The sequence below is a fragment of the Neocloeon triangulifer genome, unplaced genomic scaffold, assembly GCF_031216515.1.
Source record: "Neocloeon triangulifer isolate White Clay Creek 2 clone unplaced genomic scaffold, ASM3121651v1 ptg000012l, whole genome shotgun sequence".
Lineage (NCBI taxonomy): Eukaryota > Metazoa > Arthropoda > Insecta > Ephemeroptera > Baetidae > Neocloeon > Neocloeon triangulifer.
In genome coordinates this window covers 13,203,973-13,214,693 of record NW_026775554.1, presented here as the reverse complement: position 1 = coordinate 13,214,693, position 10,721 = coordinate 13,203,973, and positions in this window count along the sequence as shown.

Sequence of the window (10,721 nt, the reverse complement as noted above, 5' to 3'; positions counted from 1 at the left end):
TGGTAATTATGAGCGATACAAAAATAATAACATATAAATTATATCTGAATCCACGTCTGTCTGAGTTAATATTTTGTATTAGAGTTTAATCACCTGAAAACCTTAATTGATCAAACATCAAAATTTGCTGGTCGACTAAAAAAAATATATGGTTGAAAAATACAATTTCCTAAATTATTGACTTCCTATTTTTACAAGAACAAAATATTTTCAAATAGAAATCCGAGTCTCGCATTGCTTTTAAGGACTCCCTTTTGGCTTAGTCAAAGCAAGTCTCTTCATCAATAGACACCAATTTTTTCAATGATTATTGCAAAACAATTTCAAATTTTAGTCCCATTGCTGTAAACTTGATATGCATATTATGCCAATAAAGAGTCCTTAATTGCCATTACGTAATTGAAAAATTTTCTCACCTCTTTTTCGAGTAAAGCTGGCACAACAAACTGCACTGCCACAAAGCACACTTCCCGCAATAAAAATACGGCTGTCGATTTATGCATTGTAAACCAGTCACCATCCATTGGTACATTGTAACAGTAATCGACAAGGAGTTGTAAAAGTACGTAGCTTGAGTACTGGATGTTCATGCTCTTTGCACAAATTAGCACGAGGGAAATTTTTTTAACCAAATTTTCCGCAAACTCAACAGAGTCAAAAATAAACCGAACAGATAATCTAGTAGTAAGTATATTAAATTCACTAAGCTCGAGAGGGCTTACATTAAAATGTGATATTTCTGAGTTGACATGCTTTAAATAAAACAGAAGGAGACATTGAAAGAATGCGGTCAGAAGAGTAAATCCTAGAGTAAGCAAATCTGTGTAGAGGAACAATAATGTTCTCAATATTGAATAAAAATCTGTCGAAAAAGCTAAGTAATTGTTGGAATGTTCAGCTAGCATATTGATTGAACCTGCCAAAAATATTACAATAATTATCTTTTTAACAGACGAAATTCTTTCCATTTTTATACTATCATTCAAAGACATAATCCATTCTGTTAAAATCACAAAACTCTCCTGCTGATTAATAAGAACGATAAAAGATGAAAAAGCAATCAGGAACATGAAAAGGTAAATCACAACGAATAGTACTGTAATACCTCCTGATTTACCTGATCCGTATTTAAATAATTGGTTTGGTAATATCGTCCAAAAGTTGTAGAAATTAAGGATAGTACATAGAAATGCAGCAGATTTACTAAAAAGTAAAGCAGTTTTAAAAACTTGAAACGTTTTTCCCTTGTTAACGATAGGCAGCACTCCGATTCTTCTAAACAAAGCGATAAGGAACAGAAAGGTTTTTCTAAACTCCTCGGTATTTCCCATTATTTCTTCAGATCCCATACACTTTGATAGTTCAGATGGTGCTTTTACTTTCCACGTGTTAGGTGTTAGCTCAAGTCAAGGAAATCGATGATAATCTAATAAAAAAAAAATTAATTTGTTAGTTTCAACCTTGGGAATGTAGGTCGATGTCGGTGTTTGCTTTTTCTTTTTATTGGTGTCACTAGTGCGTGCATAATTGCTTTCAAACGTCAATTTAGAAAATTTGATTTTAATAGGAAATAAAAAACCTTTTTCCATTAGGAAGATGGCACTTGTATTTCACCTTCAAATTTGGAGGTTAGTCAATATTTAAGAACTTGCATTCACTACATTTCATTAATTATTTTTTGAGTTGTCAAATAGGGTGTCAATCTGATGATAATAATTTATATATAGTTTTCATGGAATATTTATGCAGAATTTAAGAAACATAAGATATAATGAGACAATGATTCAAAAATAGCTCAAAACATAATTAATTTGAAAATTAATGCTTATTGTGGGTCCAACCTTCTATTTTTGTTCTAACGTAAGACATGTGATTTGTGATTGAGCGTCGGATAATAAAATTCAAAAGGAATTTGACACAATGGATATTTAAAATTAATTGAACTATAGAATCTTGTAAATTTTAAGTTCAATATTAAGATGCTTAAAATTTCTCAGTCTGAGCTATTGTCAATCGCAAAATTTTAATCGTAATGATTTTTCAAACATTTAGATTTGGACGACGTTGACACCTTATTTATTCAAATTAGAGTGAGTGGTGAACGTGTCCGGGCGGTGGCCGTCGCGGCCATATGCGTGCGGTTCACGTGTCTGTTCGGGCGCCGGCGTTGTCGCTTCGCCCGACAGGCATAATTCGTCTGCTGAAGGACAGGTGCGTGTTGGTCCTGTCACGAGCAGGCAGATGAAACTTTCGGATGCAAAAGTCGTGTCGCCACGCTTGTTTTGACGATGGCGCGGCTGATGCAGAGTATCTCTGGACGCAGGCAGTGGAAATAACGCGTTGCCGACTACAACGCAGTGCACAGCAGCAGCCGCACGACCGGCTTCCAGTTTACTTGCTAATCAAATTAGCATTATCAAACTTTAACTGCATGCTTGGCTTGTTTCCATTATGCTTGCTACCCCTTTGTTGCAATTACGCGCTTTGTGTTGGGGGCCGCGCATTTCGCCAGCTGCTCTTGAATTTTAACCAGGCAAAGTGAAGTTAAGAGGCCTCTCAGTAACCAAAAGCAATGAAAACTGCGGAGTATATCTTGAAAGTGTGGAAAACGGGAGGGTTTGTTAAGGAAAATTGGACTGGTTAGTTATTTAGCAAGCAAAACCCCCTGCGATTTGAATGAAATTAGTTTATGGGCAAAGCAACTGCCTGAAAGTTGAAGGAAATTTCAAATTATGTTTCCTGCTTTTGGCCTGAAACGTATGAATTTGATTGTAAGAGGCAATTTCGTTATAGCTAAAATCGTTTTGGAATCAACCTTCAAAGAATCTATTCTCTTGTCCTGCGGCCAAGAAAGGCGGTTTATTTAAAACTAGAAAATGTGAAAATGAACTTAAAAAAATGAAATTATGAAAATTTCTTGAAATTCTGTAAAACTTAAGAGCAGAGATCATTTCAATTTGAGCGTATATTCACACTATACATGGACAATGCATAATTCGAAAATGAGAAGCTTTTTGAGAAAGAGAATAATAATATTTTTGGGTTTAATTAATTAACTCAAACTTGTACTGCCGCTTATCTTAAACAATTTCATCAAGGTTTAAGACAATATTTATCTCCATAAATAAAAATCATAGCAGTTAACATTTTTTGAAATTATATTATTTGATTTTGCATTTATATAGCATATAGAGAATTAAATAACCAATTTTTTCCTCCTCTTTCACTCTGGCTTCTTCACAGTACTGCCTTCAAAATCTACCCGTGAATTCTTGTGTTTTTCCAATCAACCCTGGGTTGTGGGTTGACAGTGGCGAAAAAGATTAACATTGGGTCGTGTGGACTTTTACAGCGGGTCATAAGTCTTCGGCGTTTGCGAAGCAATAAAATCAGAGCTGCAGAATCAGGAGCAGAAGACACACGCGCGCGTACAACAAACAGCAGCAGCGCGAAAAGAAAAAGTGTGCAAGATTTAGTGCTGGTGCACGCGTCTCGCAAAAGCGGGCAAAGAAAATAGGGCCGGCGTTTTGTTTTGAGCCAGCTGCTCTCGCCCTTTTTTATATTATTTCATCCATTTGACCTTTTATTGCGGGGAATTTGTGAGGGCGCCCCACCGCCTCTTTTTATGTTTCTTTTCATTTAAAATTGAGCATCTGCTTCTGCTGCAATTTTGTGTGGCTAGATTTCAGTTTTATTGCGGGCAGGGAACGTGATATTGTCATTACGCCAAAAGCCGAGAAAAATATTTCACTGCTTCCTCTTCTCCTTTTCTTATCTTTCCACTGCATTATTGCAGAATGGTGCGCCGCGCATCGCCCTCCAGCCTCGGCTCTGATGAAAATTCGCATTTGCTCACTTTCCTCCCTCACTCTATTTTCTCTCCGGCTTCCGCTATCTGCGGCCTTTTATTAAAGTTTGCGCAAATTCCGGATTTGCATCTCAGCCGCCGACGATCCTTTGCCCGTGGGAAACCGCGATTTGGTAACGCTGAACACTTTATATCCAATCTAAATGAGGTTTGCGCTTTGAAAATCATGGATAGTGGTTTCCTTTGAAAAGTTATCAGCTGATAAAGGTCGATCAATTTTCCTTTCTATTAAACCTTTTGATTAAAATTAGAGGGTGAATATTTCCCGAAAATACAGTAAGTTTATTAGATTTGGTCGACAAATTATATTATTTTATGTAATTTCAAGATAACAAACTGAACGTTTGGTTGATTTGAAGTAAAGTTTATATAAAAATTTTCTTTTCTCTAAAAAATATTCATTAAATCGGTTGAATGAGAGCGTCTTTGAGTGTTTTGATTTAGGATTATTGTAATTTGAAACATTTATTATTGCCCAAATTTTTGAAAATTTAATGCAAAACATAGTCATATTTTATATAACAACATAAAAGTAAGAAAAAAGGTTTTTATTGAGATTTTACAGAAGAAATTATAAAAATATTTTTTTTACAATTTTTATTCAAAAATAGTCTTTATTATACCATTATCTTTATCTAAATTGTTTGTATTTATTTTAAAATGTAGGCTACCTGCGCGACAGCGGTGTTGCACTGGCTGCATAATGTTATCATATAATTTATTTTCTCCTCACAGTTTGCATTGTTTGAACTTGAAAAACATGAAGATTGTATTCTCAAAAGTTTCCGATCGGAAAAACTCGAAGCAAGTTTTATTCCACACGGGCGTACCGCCATCATCATCATTCAAACAGCATGGCGTCTCTACGATGCTCGGCATTGGCATGCTCTTTGCACATTCAGATAACACCGAAATGAATCTTTCTGTGCGGATTATTGGCACAAACGCGCTCATATACAGATGGAGTAAAGTAGAGCACGTGGCAGAACAAATGGTATTGCAAGATTGCATTAAGATTAAAGCAGCGAAATATACACGTTCATTCCGCGGAGGTCGCCGCGTTTTTCCTCAGAGGGCGAAAAAAGAAGGAGGAAAAAATAACAGATAGAGAGAGCGAGCCAGCTGCATTCTCAAGGGCCTGATCTGAATACGGAATATCTATTCTGAGCGCGCCGAGTCAGCCGTTTTTGCGCGTATTTGCCCATAAATATCTGGGTGTGCGTGTATATCCGAGCGAGCACGCCTGCATCATATCAATCAATCAGCCCTATCGCTCCGTATCCTATTGTGGCCTGAAAGATTGATGCGATTTATTATGTTTACATGATTGGACTTCTTATCGCCGAATTTCAATCTCTTATTTTGCCATTCCGGACGCGCAGGACACGCTAAGAGGGAAATAAAGAAATGGCGTTTCTGTTGTTTCTGACGGCGCTTCACTCAAGCGTGAATTGAAAAAAAAAACGGAGAAAGGAAAGTCTCAATCACTAAAGCCAGAATAATGCAAACTTTGGCAATTTTATGTTATGCAGTAAGTAGAACTAGTAGAAGTAAATTCAAAGTTCAAAAGTTATTATCCTCAAATTCATCTTTTGTAGTATGAGGAGGCAAAGAGGCATGGAGTCTTTTTCCAATAAATCCGATTCTTGTAATCTAGCTCATAATAATTATTACACAGAAAAATAAAATTAATGGAAAAATATATAGGGAAAAATACAATAATTGTCATATCTTTCAAGAATATTGCTAAAAAGAAAGATTTTTTTTTTCTTATTGAAACATTTACTTGGCTCAATGAAATTTTCGCAACTAAAATTTCAAATAAAAAATTATTGTTCTGAAAACTCCTGAGAACTTCAAATATTCAGTTATAAAAATGTCAAAATAAAAAATGTAACTCATTAAAATATTTTTAACTAATTATTAGTAGCATCAATATAATATAAGCACAATTTTGATAATTCCAAAAACTACAATTCGCAAAATTAATTGACAAAAAACGATGTTCAATTAAAGGCACAGGATGTGTCCAGGAAATTAATAATCTCGCGTCTGACGCACGCACGTCTGCAGAAACTACAAGAAGAAAAGTAGGGCGAGGCGGATTAAATTTTAAAGGCCGACGTGGGTTCTGATGGCAAGGATAATCTCGACCTTATTAGTTTTTGCCCGACGCAATATAGCGTTTTGATCCCTGCCCGACTTTTTGTCACTCCGGGGGATTAAATCGGCTAGGAGCAGCCTATTGTATGTGCCCGGGGACGAAACGAACCAAGGAACTCGGATGGATAAATCCCCTCGCGGAGGCTGCCGGCAATTTGATTGTAGAGCAATCAGCAGGAAACACGCTGCTAGGCATTACACCGCCGCTGGCATGTGTCACTTAAATTGATACCAAATGGTGAGCCTGCGATATTCTGCTGCACGCCCAGCCACCCTCGCCCAACCTGACAGCCTAGTTTTCTGTACCATTGCGCCACCAAATTAGGTGCCACGTCTTGGAAAACACGCCTTATCTTTCAGCTGGATAACTTTTGGAAATAAGTAAGTTTAAGGTGTCACTCTTGGTGTATAATATGCAGCATTTACATAAAAAAAGAAAGGTTGCAATGAGTTGAGAGAGACAATTTTAAAAATAAAACTAACTTTGAGTTGATTTTATAAATGTATTAAATTATGAGAAGTGTAATTAATTATTATAATAAGAAATATTGGCGTTTTTAGATGTTAAAATTTAATAAAAAAAAAAAAAAAATCCGAAATGTGGAGGGTTGAATTCGCAGTTTAAGCAGAAGGAAATCTGATTAAGAAATCAATGTAAGCCTCCATTTTTTGAATGAGACTCTCTGCTCTTCTGGGAATTTTTCAATTTGCCGGTCTAGTTTCTCGTTACAACTTTTTAATGAAATGTGCGCAAGTAGCAAATCCAACGGATTCATTTCCCAGCGCCGCCACAAAGTTTTTCCCTTTGGCCGCTCGCCTTTCTCCTCGGAGATTCTTTATTTCGCCCCCCGCGACGAGTTGCCAAGTTGCAAGTGCGTCGAGTCAAGTATAACCAACCAACCTACTTCCCAAATTCATTTCCTGGCGCCTGCTAATTTAATTTGAGCTGACCTAATTACTCCCGGGATGGCCAATTGAGAAAAGTTTAGTCGCGCCTCGCCTCTTCTCATCCCCTCAATTTCCCGGCAGCACCTTTTTTCGCAGCCGCCCGAAACTTTCTACGTTGATAAATATAATTAGTGAATAGAACTTTCTCCTTGTTTGGAAGCAGAATTGCCTCAGCCTTCAAGTGGCAAGTTGGAGAGAAACGGAACTTTTTGCAGTACACATTGATATAAATTTCTTGGCATATTATGTTCCCAACGTGAAAGCTCCCCCACATTTACACACCTAAGTCACCCAGTCACAGGAATTGTATATTTAAATTTTGCAAGTAATTTTTTTAGGAATTAATTTGATTTTAAATAACCAAAGCTCACTTGATTTGTCCTATCAAGAGATTGTGCCATGAATCTTTTGTTTAAAATCAATTTCAATAAATTTCAAGTGAAATGATTTATGATATTAAAAGGTTAAAAATGGTAAACTTTATTTTTAATAATTTTGATTTTTGCTTGTAGAAAAAATGTGAATCATATGATTAAAATTTACACTCCTTTAACTTTTTGATATTTAAAGTTATTTAAAAAAATCATCTGATTTTTTGATAGTACATAAATTTTTTATAACCAACTTGGATCCAGTCGTTAAAAAAATATGCTGATTTTCTCCGACGCCTTTACCTCCAACATTTTAATCTTTCTCTGGCTCGAAAATATAATATAATTTGAAACGCGCTGTAAAGTCACTGGAATACTTCACAGAGGTGTTAAAGCTAAAAATATAATTCAATTTGCACGTGAAGTGTGTGTGTGTCCTTTAGCGCGAAATCCTCTTCGCTCTTCTCGCTCGGAAGAGCAGGCGAGGAAGGTAGAAGAAAATTGACACAAGGCGGCGGCGGAGCATTAAGCGTATAAAAATATTATCAGCTCGGAGTGATTTCAGCTGCGAAGGAGAGGAGCCGTGCGCAAACTTCATGCATGCATTCAGAGGACAGGGGATTTGCCCCAGCTGACTGAGAGGCTGTGCTTTTCTCGTCGGATTTACACTTCTTGCATGCACGGGCGCTTATCTTATTGGCAAGTCTCTTTCTCATCATTTCCCTCGACCTCTGCGGATCTCTCAATCTGACTTGGGCATTGTCCCCGCGGGCGCAAAAGTCTCCCGTTCGCGATCACAAGTTATATCATCCTGACCGTGTCGTGCTACGTCCCCAGGGCTGCTTTTTCTGCTTCGCAACGCAACTGGCATTTGAAATCAAACACAACATGTAAATTGGACTCTGGTATGGAGGGTTGAGGGACATGACGTCGATCGATCTGGTGGCCGCGGGCAATGTGTGCTGGACGGTTCAATGTTTCCTGATGATCCACTTTATTGCGACAAACATCTCCAGGACGTGACATATAATGAAAAATTGCGGCGACCCATAGTTTGAGGGGATATTGTATTGAAAGTAATGATTTTCTGCTCTTTTGTTTTCTCGTTAGGCAGCAACTTTATTTCAGATTATAAGATAAAAGAAATAACAAGTATCGTTCGTTAGTTCTCAAAATGCATGTTACCAATAAATAGATTTAAGACATAAAATTAATTAATTGCTTAAATTAGATATTCGGAATAGTTTTGTTGTAAAAATTTTGAAAACCATTTTGTTTCTATTTAATTAAGTAATTTATAATTTGTGAGGCTGCAATTTCTGATCTTTGTTTAAAATACCAACAGACCGGCTATCAAAATTGCACAGTTCCATTTTGGCTCATACTAGATGAAAAATTTATATAATAAAATTGTATATCAGCGCTTTTTTCTGCATGCAATCTGATTGTAAGCCGTGTTTACCGTTGGAATCAAAAATTTCCTGCAGGATTCGCAGAATTAAATATCCATTGAAGTATTTTCATTGTCAGACGAGGATGGCTTGATTTTCTGCGAACATTTTGAACGTACCACTAGAATAAGCAAAAGATTTTGTCCTTTTTGTTGCCTTGGGGATAGCACGGATTAAATATTTAAATAGGCAGATTACGTGGCAATCCCTCTCACGAAAGTCCTTCTACGCTTTCCTCTATCCGCAGTTAGAGATAATATGTATATAAAACGAGTCCCTTTTTAATTCCGAGCTGAAAGCCCTGCTGCTATAATCCGATTATGAAAGAAAAGCGACCTGAGCACTAATTGGAGCCGGCGCTAATTAAAATTAACAGTGCAAAAGCTTTTTATTCCTTCTAAAAAGCAGCAGCCACTTCATCTTGTCACTGGAAAAGGGAGACGCTTGCTTGCGTGAGGCAAAGTATGATTATGATTCTCGGCAGGAGACAAATTGTCTCGTGGCAGCGAATGTATCTCATGTCTTGTCTGTCACACGACGCGTTAATTAATCAAAATGCACTTTGCATATTAAATCCTGGCAAGATGAGCTTTAACATTATATCAAAATTTTTTTTAAATATAAAAATTGAATCCTAATTTCTTAAGGGCAAAAATATATTTTTGTGGTTCCCCTTTTTTTCACTCTCCAGCACTCTCTTCTGATCTCATTTAATCTGCTGGTCCTCAGAGGAATGTGTTTGGTCAGCTTTTCCCCTTATTAGTTAAGGGACCGGCGTCAGGCACCAGATGGGCGTGGACGTGCCGTCCGGGCGCAGGGGATCTCAAACACAAAACACACACGCGAGATCGAGTGACAGGAAAAAATTTGTTGAGCCAAATTCCTGACAGATTCCGTGTCGAAGCAGAAATATGTGTGACAGATTTTTTTTCTCCAAGAAAAAATTGCCAGATCTATGTGATAGGCGCGTCGAAACTGGAGACGTAGCGAGAGATGGAAATAAATGATGGTGCGCGCCTAAATGTGATCTCATCCGCATTGACAAAATGTGACACACGACAAGCATGCTTTCTCACGGCTTTTCCGGAAAGTTATTTCCATATTTGGCGCCAAGGAAAAAACAAAGGGAAAGCTCATCCGTGAAGTGCTTGTCATCTTATGGTGTGTATGCGTTGGAACATGACAAGGGCATCAATCTTAATTAAAAGAAAAGAAAAAAAAATTATAAGAAATCAGTTTGCAAGAAATATCGACTTTTAATTCGTAAATTCTCAGTAAAATTGAATTTATTTTTGGTTTTTTAACAAAAATTGCTACAATATTTTATTCCTGCAATTGTGAAAATGTAGTGATTGGAAATTTTTTAATTGTTTATTTTAAGCTTTTAAAATTACTGCTTATTCAGAATAAATTATTCTACTCAAAATTTACAAAAAAAATTTGAAATGGAAAAATGAGCAGAAAGAGTAACACAACTAGCAGAGGTCTGCTCAAACGCCCGATATGAAAAGATAAGCGGCCGCTGCGATTAAGGCCTTATTATATACTGGATTTATTTAATCATTCACAACTAGCAATTCAAAATAACAGCAGAACAAACTATGGAGCGATGCAAATCAATTTATAACTTAAATATGTATAAATTGCTTTTAAATTTAAAATTCAAATAATGGTTATTTTCATAACTTGTATGTATGATAATAATAATTTTTTAGTACTTTACGATTTACCGGAAAATTAAAATTTCCTTATTTTTATCTGTGGTATACTGAATATGATATTAAATTTATTTCTAACTTTCAATATTCGCAGAAGTCTATTTGCAAATGTGACCTGGCCACCAATAACCACCGTATTTTGAATTATGGAGAAAGATTGTGGTCGCTTGGGGTGGTGTTGATGAGTGGTCAGCGAGAGAGC